This window comes from Asparagus officinalis, chromosome 2, assembly GCF_001876935.1.
Source record: "Asparagus officinalis chromosome 2, Aspof.V1, whole genome shotgun sequence".
Taxonomy (NCBI): Eukaryota; Viridiplantae; Streptophyta; class Magnoliopsida; order Asparagales; family Asparagaceae; genus Asparagus; species Asparagus officinalis.
In genome coordinates this window covers 1,084,093-1,096,142 of record NC_033795.1, presented here as the reverse complement: position 1 = coordinate 1,096,142, position 12,050 = coordinate 1,084,093, and the positions used below count along the sequence as shown (strand labels likewise).

The 12,050-nt window shown below is 40.5% G+C and overlaps 1 pseudogene; it reads right to left on the bottom strand.

Annotated features, from left to right (window-relative positions):
- Nucleotides 1–4,735, bottom strand: LOC109829820 (annotated as a pseudogene).

Sequence of the window (12,050 nt, the reverse complement as noted above, 5' to 3'; positions counted from 1 at the left end):
GAAACAAAACCATATTCATTTACCTTAAAGGAAAAAAAAAACACTTTCAGTCCTTTATGAAAGACATCAATAAAATGTAACGTACATGAGTATGGCAATCACCCGGGGGGGAAAAGACCAAATTACACGATCACGATGCACTTTTGGGACTGATATACCTACCAACTACTATACAAGAAATGAGGGCATACTACCGGCAGCAGCCACAAAACTTGCCACCATAAGAAAGTTACTCTGCAACACTGCAAAACTGTCCTAATTATATCTCAAAAGTTCACTCTGACATAAATTTTTTTAACGCTAGTCACTGGCTGATGAACCCGATAAGCAAGATTTGAGCATCTCGTATGTCATGAAAACAATACCGACGCTGGGGACAACTTTATAGTACTCGGGCAATATTCCTCTATATAAACCACGAAAGCCTTCATATCGGATTATGTGGCCAAATGTACCAAACAGGCCCGAATTGTAGACCCGAGCTTTTCCTGCAGCACCTTCTAACTGCATTCGTCGCCTCACAAGATCCAATGGGAATGTCACTGATAATGAATATAAATGAGATGGGTGAGAATTGATGAGTGAGTCCCAAATAAAAGCACAAGTAACAATTAGTCCAACTAGAAACAGATGAGAAATACTTGTGAATTTCTAAGATCATAGTTTCCCAAAACAAAGAGTCAGTTCAGCAAATTTCCAGACTCCATGTGGGAAAAAATAATTAATGCTTTGGCAATGTTTTGCGACCAATTGGCAATTTGAGGTCAACATTAGAAGAAGGCCAAGATGAAGGAAAATATGGACAAAGCAGAAGAGCGTATATACTCAATTATACTAATCAGCCAGAGAAGAGTTAAATAAAAAAAGGAACACCCAACATACTCTGATTCAATAGGTATGATCTTCTATCATCGACATCAGTATTACAGTATGAAGTATTATAATAGCTTGAAGTTTGCATAAGCAGCAGCCCATTAATAATAAAACATATCGGATCGGTTAAGTATAAAAAGATACCTATATAATCATCTAGACGTGTATATAGGTAATAGGTAGTGCCTGATTGATGAAGTCATTTAGCTGTGGCCCAGCATAAGGGATACATTTGAGGTGATAATCCTTGACCATACAGGATGTAACCATTCATTTGGTGGGATATAATTGTTTAACTGTGGGGCCAAGAAAACTTAATCATAGATTACACCATGAACCATGGATGTGCAATCTGAATTAGTAATAGTTGATCGTTCTGAATTCATTGTTCTCATATAAGATAGCTTTAGTTCTGAGTTTAATGTTCTCTCTAGAGATAGCCCTAGTCAATTAAACTCCAAGGTGTGGTTGTCAGGCAACAGCTTTCTAGTGGATCACACGCACCCCACAAACAGAAATCTGGGTCAACTAAATAGCCTAATTCGAGCCAACCCAACCTCAGATGCAGACGTAACCAACCCAATACAATTAATGATGCCATCTGGTTGGCCGGACGTGAGCCAGGCTATAGGCCCCCGAAGGCAAATTCATTTGTGCACATGGAAAAGAGAAGTTGCATATAAATTCTAAAATGTGCTCAAACGACTGCTTTTGGATTAAAAAAATCTGTACTTAAAAATTTATGCCAATGCAAGAAACAGGTACTAAATTGAAAGACTTCTTAAGAATAAAACAAAAGTTTGACAGCCTGATGGACGGACAAAAGATCACCAAACATATGATTTTTTTTTCTTTAATTAAGAGTACTCAAAAGCATGAAAACAGGTAATCCATTGGAATGCTCGGATGTTCCGACATGTAATTTGGTAAATGCAGAGCAGGAAAATTAACATGCGGGCTGCGAACAGCTCCAGTCCTGGTTTCTCATTGCTGAAATGTCTTCCACGCAAAAATTTCAATCATGAAAAATCTCAACAGGAGACTTCAACTTATTTAATTAACTAATTCACATCACATGTTTTCAACCCATGTAAATTATTTATCACAATTTCAATACATACCAGTTGATGATGCTATGCCAGAAAGACTTCCACAAGTTAAGCTAACCAGGACAGCAGAATCATGTGGCCTGCCATGCAAAGAGTCAAAACATTTACATGTTAGTTAACTGTATCATGCAAAGGAGTAACCTCTCACCATATGGAGCACAATTAATTTCAATAAAACCGAAGTTGCCATACCTTTCTAACTGCCAACCAGATCTTAGCATTTCATAAACAGAGAAGCTAATTGCTATACTGGGTCCAACACCCTGCAATTCCATTTATCAATGCCCACAACGACACGTACAGGATATGACCATGATAACATCTGAAATATTTGGTGAATCTTACCAGAAGTGTTGCTCCAAGGCCTTTATATAGACCTCTGACACCCTCATCTCTGCATATGGAACAAAGTGCATGCGAAATACCTCTGTAATATATGTTATTCGTCTGCAAAAATTAGATGAAAAAATATCAGACACACAAACACAATATAACATGACTTTATAAGTAGTGGACAGAAGCCAATAACCCAAATTAAGTCTAAAGTACATTTGGATGCAAAAGCTCAGCCTAGATCTACTACAATGCTAAATGCAAAGTAAAAACTATAACTTCAAGTAGATATAGAAGGTAATAACAATAAAGATCTACCCTCTACGGGAAACAAATGAATTAATAATTTGTGCCTCTCAAGAAATTATATATTGGTATCTTCGCATAAACCAGATTTATTATAAATCCCATTGTAGCAATTATTTCTTAACAGGATTATAAAAAGAAAATGATAAAGGAAATGCAAGCAAGAGGTATCATGCAATTAAACCTCCAGGAGAAAAGATTTGAACATACAAATAATTAGGAACTAATAAACAGCGTTAACATACCATAGAAATGATGAGATCACCTGAGCTGCAAGACGTGTTCTCACTAGGTCTAACGGATATGTGATGGATGCAGCTGTAATTCCTGCAAGACCACCTCCTAGCAACCGTACACCAACATCTGCACTCACATACTCCTTATGTCTGTCAAGGCCAGGGCCAGATTGCAATAACTGCAAGAAATAAGATAAAATAAAATATTCTATGAAGTTTCAAAAATAAACATATCAATTATCTCACTACCTACATCTATAAGAAACATCAAAGTTTTCACACTTACGCTTTTGTAGCGTTCATAAGCATAGAAGCTGATGGAAGAATAAGGGAGACGGTGAGCAATTGTAACCAAGTTCCCTCTCCAAAAAGCTCTAAACCCTTCTTCATAAACTATACGCGAAGCCTCACGCCAGATACTAGCCTTCCTTAGAGTTGAGGCATCAGAATGCATCCCTTGCACCTAAAGGGATAAATGGAGAGTTAAAAAAGTGCTAGCATAAGTAGATCATGTAGAGAAACTAAAGAGTAAAGGATATATAAATGGCAATGGACAAGGGAAATTAAAAAAACATAGATTGACAATTTAACATATTAAATAGAACAATCCACATACATTGGTAAGGTGCAATATATCATTCCAGAAATAGTAACAATTTACCCATGTTCAAAGGTGATGCCTAAATGTATATTTATTTCAAAAAGTGAAAACCTTAACATCCTGACAATAGACTGATTGCTTTGCCCATTATAAGGTGCATAAAATTATAAATCGGCAATCAATTCTAGACAGGCATAGGACACTCCACCTATAAGCGAGTATCAAGACAAAATAGCAAAGGCATTCAGTCAGGATAGATCAATGTCCATATTCCATTCAAGTAAATAGATCATTTCCAGGACAGATAAGAATAAACTGATAATGGCTTATGAAGTGTGCTCTAGAAGATCAAATGCAATGCGTACACTGTTAACCTTAAATACACTGCTCATCTATCACAGAGTTAATCTACAAATGCAGCACACTGTAGATGACAGAATGCATTCCAACTAGATGGAAATTAAATCCACATTCCAAAATCAGCTTCATGTGAGGAGGAATTTTGATTTTTTTAATTAAAAAACATATAGGATGGTACTCCATCCACCAACTTTGAATATGACAAGCGATCTATCAGTGCCAACTCTACAAGACACCTTTTACGGTCAATGTAGGATGCCAAAGTCACTTGATTGCCATAGTTTCAAGTCTGAAGGTTGAACAATATCACATTTGAACTTCTCCCAGCAAAATAAATTGACACTAATAGATTAAATAATACTTTTTTCCACAAAAATAGGGCAGATTTCAAACCAATCCAACACAAATATATGTTGGTACATGTATTATCCTATCTGAAAGTAAAGACTTCTCCTTTATTAGGTTTTATAACATCCTGGCATCTTGAGCTCGCAAAAGGTTTCTCCTCTAAACATGTCAACCGAAATCACATTCAATTTCCAAACCAAAAAATGAACTTTCATTGCTTTCTTATTCTTTGGCGGTATCCACAACAATAACCCTAACCCTAATTCAAAGGAGGTTCTTTCTCAAGATTAAATCAACCAATCAAACAAATTTCAAGAATCACCTGAAATAGGATCGTGAGGCGAGCGAGCGGAGCAGTGCAGGTCTTGCTCACCGCTCCGGCGACTCCCCCGGCGAGAAGATGAGACACCGTTCCGATCTGAGGCTGCTGCTGAAACCCTTGCTTTTGCTGCTTCTGATGATTCCGGTGCGTCGAGAACTTTCGAGCGCCAGCGTCAACGGCGTCCATGGACGGAGCTGAGAGCTCTCTCGCCGACTCTAGCTTCCGTCTGCATCGCGAACCAAAACCCTAACCCTAGAAATTAGGGGAGGACAAAGAGGAGGGCTGGAATTTTTCTGATTTGATTTTCTATTTAGGTACGTTGTCTCAAAAGATCTATTTACCTATCGTCTACCAATCCGTAAGAGGAAGAGATTGACACGTGGAAGAATGAGAGTACGAGGGGGGAGTGAGCGGTGAATCGGACGGTGAATTGGACGCGAGGCAGTGGAACGAAATGTATGGAGCCAAAAACCCTATTATTTAGGTTGAGGGCATATGAGGGGAATATTCTGGCATTGGTGTTACGCTTCATTAGTTTATTTTTCGAAAGTTCGAAACACAGAGTACTATGAATTTGGAGGGAGGCTCTACTTTTGGTCAGAAAAATCCAAAAATGTTAATAACAAGAAAAAATTGTGACAAGACCCCAAATTTGATAAACTCATATGACCCAGCCTCTTACAGCATAAGTCATCAATTACTGAAAAAAATACGATCCATCATTCCAGCCCCTTCAGCTCATCTACAGCCCAATATTATGTGTATTTGATTCAAAATACAACTTTGCCCCTCTCCCAAAAACTATATTTCAACCAAAACCCAACTCATCTTCTTCCTCCTCTTCATTCTATGTCCTCATCTCAAAATCCAAGCGTCAAACCCTTAACTCTAGCAACCCAAAACTCCTCCTTCTCCTGCTGCAATCACTCTTCTCTCCGCCACCACCCTCGGCTTCCTGATCCTCATTCTGTCATCCTCTTCTCCTGCTCCTTCCTCATCTTCTGATCTATCTCTCACCTCCTGTAAGTCCTCCCCTAATCCCTAATTCTAACCCTACCCGCCAACCCTCTCTCCTTTCTCCCCTCCTTCCTCCTCCTCCTCCTCGGAATCTCTTGATTTTGCTCCCGCAAGTGCAGAAACCCTGGGTGCAAGGGCTTGAAGAATGTGCTATAGTTCAATGTATAGATTCAAACCGAGGATTGCATGAGGGAGAAGAGGAAGGAGTGGAAGGAGATTGAAGATCTACCATAAAAAGGTAGGTAGCGAGGGAGAAACCCTATTTTTGAGGTTTTGCTTGCCGAGCTGAGGAAGATGGTGTCGGCCAATGGTCAGACTGTGTTGCTATTTCGAGCGAGGTGCAGATGCCTGCTAGCAAAGTTGGAGGCTTGGGAGCCGAAGAAGGGGTTGAGGCGAAATTGGAGGCTAGAGTTAAAGTTTTGACACTTCAAGATAGTTAGATACAATAAAGGTGTTTGATGAAATGCCGCATAAGAATTTTGTTGTTTGGAGCTCTATTATACTATTAAAAATCGAATTCATCAAATGAAGCATCTCAAATTACTATGATGAACATTATTTTATTTTGTTGGTCGTTCATAGGATACAAGAGATCGATATTGTTGAGATAATTAGTCTTTGTTTAAAATTTTATTGTACATAGGTCATTTGTTGGATTGGAAATTATATGTAGTTTGTGCATAATGTGTTGGTAATTGAGAAATAAATTAAAGTCTGCATATAAAAGTGTTCATTTGAAATAATGGGTTGTGTAGATTAATTGTTAAGTTTTACCTAACATACGTAAACTATAACTAATTAGATGTTAACGTTTGCTTGTTCCATGTTAAGTATAGTTCAACAAGTGCTAACTTTTTCTTTTAAATGTTATGTCTAGTTGATTAGCTATTAAGCTTTATCTAAAACATGTGAACTATAGTTGATTAACTATTAACTTTAGCTTTTCCATGTAAAGTATAATTGAGTAACTATTATTTTTTCTTTTAAATGTTAAGTTTAGGAGATTAATTGTTATGTTTGATCTAATACATGTAAACTATAGTTGATTGGCTGTAAACATTTACATGTTCCATATTAAGCATAATTGAGTAATTTATAACTTTTAAATTATGAGAACCATAATATACCAAAAGATGAGATCGAAATATTGCCACCAACTACTATTAAAAGGAAGGGGACAAATAGAATAATGTAAAATATCAATTACTCCCCCTTATGTTAAAATTCAAAAGTACTTATGGTTCTCAAGTGAATTTTAACAAACATATGTTAACAAATACTTTTGAATTTTAACAGACATAAAATAAGTATCTATGGTTCTTAAGTGAATTTTAACATACATATGTTAACAATTACTTTTAAATTTTAACAGACATAGAATAAGGGGAGTAATTAATGTTTTACATTATACAGCCTTATTTAATTTCTCCTCTTCTTTTTAGCAGTAATTGGTGGCAATATCTCAATCTCATCTTTTGGTACATTGTGGTTCTCATTTCAAAAGTTAACAATTATTCAATTATACTTAACACGGAACATGTAAATGTTTACAGCCAATCAGCTATAGTTTACATGTATTAGGTAAACATAACATTCAATCTACTAAACTTAACATTTAAAAGAAAAAATTTAATAGTTATTCAATTATACTTACAACTAAAGGTTAACAGTTAATCAGCTATAGTTCACATGTTTTAGGTAAAACTTAATAACTAATCAACTAAGTTTAACATTTAAAAAAAAATTTAACACATACTCAACTATACTTAACATAGAACATGTAAATGTTAACAATTAATTAGCTATAGTTCACGAGTGTTAGGTAAAACTTAACAATTAATCTACTAAATATTTACACACCCATTATTTCAAATAAACATTTTTGTATGTAGGTTTGTATTTCTCAATTACCAACTCATTATGTACAGCTACATATAATTTCCAAGCCAAAAATGGTCTATGTAAAATAAAATTTTAAACAAAGATTAGTCCTCTTAACAATATCTCTCATATCCTAGGAACGACCAACAAAAATAAAAGAATAAAGATCATAGTAATTTGAGATGTTTTTTTTGATGAATTCGATCTTTAATAGTATAATAGAATTCCAAGCAACAAAATTCTTGTGCGATATTTCATCAAACATCTTTATTGCATCCAACTAGCTTGAAGTGCCAAAACTCTAACCCTAGCCTCCAATTCCGCTTCGACCCCCTCTTCGGCCTCCAAGCCTCCATCTTTACTAGCGGGCACCCGCACCTCTCTCGAAAATAGCAGCACAGTCCAGCCATTGACCGGAGCCATCTTTCTCCGTTCGGCACGTAGAATCTTATAATCGAGGTTCCTCCCCTGCTGCTCACCTTTCCACGGTAGATCTTCTATCTCCTTCCACTCCTTCCCCTTCTCCCTCATGCAATTCTTGTTGGGGATTCAAAACAATCAATCGAACCCTTGCCCTTCCGGACCTTGTGTTGAAAGTAGGAAAGTAGGAATAAACCACAAATAAAGATCTAACCTTGTAAAAACAGTAAAAGAGACGAACACACAGATTTAACGAGGTTCGGCAACGTGCCTACGTCCTCGGGAGCCACACCACACAATCTTTCTATTAATTGAAGAAGAAAATACAAGCTCTCAAACAAGGGGTTAATCTCTCTGAGATTCTCTCTCTCTTAGCAGCCAAAAAGCTCTCTTTTTGATGTCCTACAAACCCTAGAAACTTAGGGTATTTATAACAAACCCCAGCAGAACAGGATTCCTAGATAAAATAGGAAACAGCGGATCTGCGTCGCGGTCGACCGCTTTGCCAAGGTCGGTCGACCGGTCAGAACGACGAAATCCTACAGGGTCTTGTGCACGATATCGGTCGACCGCAGTGACCACGCCGGTCGACCGGCCAGAGCGAAAACTTCTTCTCAGTCTCCTGCAGTGCACGCGGTCGACCGGCTCTGCCACTGCGGTCGACCGCACAGTCTTCTGACTGTTTTCTTCGTCTTTTTTATTGCAGCTTTGGGTCTACACACTTAGACTAACAATCTCCCACTTGGAGACCAAAGCGCCATTAATGAGCTCATCCGAACTCTCCCCTTCTTCACATGTATCTTTTCCCCCGAAAAATTCTTTCTTCAATCAACATCCCGATGATTGCGCCGATCCTCGTAGTGTGGCTCCGCCTTCGTCTTCTACTCGTGAAGGCCAACTGAAGTTGCGCACAACTCCAGTTTCTCAATGGTGACTGCCTTCGTCAACATGTCCGCCGGATTTTGACTCCCCAAAATCTTCATTAAGTGCAACTTTCCGTCCTCGATCAGCGAGCGTATAAAATGGTATTTAACGTCGATGTGCTTCGTTCTGGCATGATATACTGGATTCTTGGCAAGATGTATAGCGCTCTGGCTATCACAATAAAGAACTCCTCTCCCTTGCTTCAGATCCAACTCTTCCAAGCACCCGTTCAACCAGATCATCTCCTTGCTTGCTTCAGTCACCGCGACATACTCAGCCTCGGTTGTAGACAAAGTCACAATCTTCTGCAGACGTGAGACCCAGCTCACTGCTGTCGACGCTAAGGTATAAACATACCCCGTGGTGCTTCGCCTCGTATCATGATCACCGGCGAAGTCCGCATCCACGTATCCCTGCAGCACCAACTCCTTCCTCCTGAAACATAGTGGCTTGTTCGTTGTTCCCCTCAAGTACCGCATTATCCACTTTACGGCCTCCCAATGCTGCTTTCCTGGATTGCTTGCAAATCTGCTCACAACTCCCACTGCATGGGCGATGTCCGGCCTCGTGCAAACCATCGCGTACATGAGACTCCCAATGGCTGAAGAATATGGCACCCTGCTCATATGCTCTCTATCTGCATCTGTCTTAGGCGATTGCTCCTCAGATAACTTGAACTGACTTCCAAGGGGTGTGCTAACAACTTTAGCATTCTGCATGTTGAACCTCTGAAGTACATTCTCAATGTATTCAGCTTGGCTCAATCTCAATGTCCCTTCAGCTTCATCCCTACTGATTCGCATCCCTAGAATCTGCTTCGCTGCACCCAGATCCTTCATTGCAAATTCCTTTGCTAGCTGCCTCTTCAAACTGTTTATCTCTTCTAAACACGGTCCTGCTACCAACATGTCATCAACATATAATAACAAAATAATGAAGCTGGACTCGAACCTTTTGAAATAACAGCAATGATCCGAATTGCATCTTCTGTAGCCATTGTTCTGCATGAAGTTATCAAACTTCTTATACCACTGTCTCGGAGCCTGTTTCAAACCATATAAGCTCTTCTTGAGCTTGCACACCATCTCTTCCTTTCCTTCTTCAATGAAGCCAACAGGCTGCTTCATGTAGATTTCTTCATCCAAGTCACCATGAAGAAAGGCAGTCTTCACATCTAACTGCTCAAGGAAGAGGTCTTCTGCAGCTACCAAACTCAACACCACTCTGATGGTTGTGAGTTTCACAACAGGGGAAAATATCTCCGTGTAGTCCACTCCTTCCCGCTGTTGAAACCCTTTCACTACTAATCTGGCCTTGAATCTCTTGCTTCCATCACTCTCCTGCTTGACCCGGTAGACCCATTTATTGTGCAAGGCTTTCTTCTGTGCAGGTAGCTGGGCTAACTCCCATGTCTCATTAGTGAGTAGAGAATCCATCTCCTCCTGCATCGCATGCTCCCACTGCTGAGATTCACTCACTTGCACTGCCTCTTCATAACACTCCGGCTCTCCGCTATCTGTTAAGAGTAGATAATCAAGTGACGAGAGGTATTTGGGATTTGGTTTGGGTACCCTAGATGACCTCCTAGGCTCCACGCCCTGGGTAGTAGCTTCTGCACCTGTAGTCTCCTCCGTTCTACGGTCAGAACTGACATCGTCGCCCCCATCTGGAAGTTCCTCCAAATCCATGTACTCGGATCCACCTGTATCCGTAGTGCTGCTCCCACTGCTTTGGCTATCCTTGGCATTGTCCCTGTCCTTGTACATCACCTCCTCATTGAATATCACATCCCGGCTCCTGATGATCTTCCTGTTCTTCTCATCCCAAAGGCGATACCCGAACTCATCAATGCCGTATCCAATGAATGTGCACTTCTGTGACTTAGCTTCTAGCTTGTCCCTGACATGGTCACTGATATGAACATAAGCCACGCAACCAAATACCCGCAAGTGTGAGAGATTTATCTTCTTTCCACTCCAAACCTCCTCTGGAATCCCAAAATCTAATGGAACTGATGGCCCGTGATTAATAAGGTATGCTGCCGTATGCACCGCATCCGCCCAAAATGTCTTAGGCAGACCTGCATGTAATCGCATGCTCCGCGCACGCTCTGTCAAGGTCCTGTTCATCCTCTCTGCAATGCCGTTCTGCTGCGGCGTCCCTGGAGTAGTCCTCTCTAAGCGAATCCCATTCGTAGCACAGAACCTCTTGAACTCCTCCAGCTCGTATTCTCCACCATTATCTGATCTCAAGCACTTCACCTTCAGATCTGTCTCGTTCTCGACCATGGCCTTCCACTTCTTGAAGATCTCGAACACCTCTGACTTGTGCTTCATGAAGTAAACCCACACCTTCCTCGAGTGATCGTCGATGAAGGTGACGTAGTATCTCGAACCGCCAAAAGAAGACACACTGGCTGGGCCCCATACATCTGTATGAATCAACTCTAGCTTCTGAGCCTTAGGTGGCCTTCCACCCTTCTGGAAACTAACCCTCTTCTGCTTCCCAAAGATGCAGTCTTCACAAACCCCGACTTCCACGGTGTCGATCCCGGTTAGCTTTCCTTGTGAATGTAGAATTTTCATCCCTTTCTCGCTCATGTGCCCCAGCCTATTGTGCCACAGATCTGTACTCTCCTTGCCAGCTACAATTGCGAGGGTGTCACTCGCATGTGAAGTGAGGTAGAGAGTTCCCGTTTTGTTGTCTCGGGCAACAACCATCGTACCGTTGGAGATCCTCCACGAATCCCCGGTGAATGTCGAAACGTAGCCTTCTGCTCCAAGCTGTCCCACCGAAACAAGATTCCTCTTCAGCTTCGGCACGTGTCTCACGTTCTTCAAGTTCCACTTGGAGCCCTTCATCTGTATCTGAACATCGCCCTTTCCAATAATATTGCAAGGTTCATTATCCCCCAAGTATACTTTACTAAAGTCCCCTGCTACATAGTTCTGAAGTAGTCTCCTATTAGCAGTGGCGTGGAAAGAGGCTCCTGAGTCGATGACCCAAGAATCAGAATCGCTATCCATAGCAAGGATCAAGGCATCCTGCACGATATGAGCCTCCTGCTCACCCGCATCCTTCTTTGGTGCTTTACAGACCGAAGACATATGACCCTCCTGGCCGCAGTTCCAACACTTCCCTTTGATAGACCTAACCTTCGAGTTCGGCCTCTTCTTCACTGATTTCGACCGATTCCTGTTCTGGTTCCCTTTCTTCTGGCTTCTGCCTCTCTGCTCGAAACTTAGGGCTGAACCTGAACCTTCTGATTCGGACGATTTCCTTCTAACCTCCTCGGATAGAATCATGCTAACAACCTCATT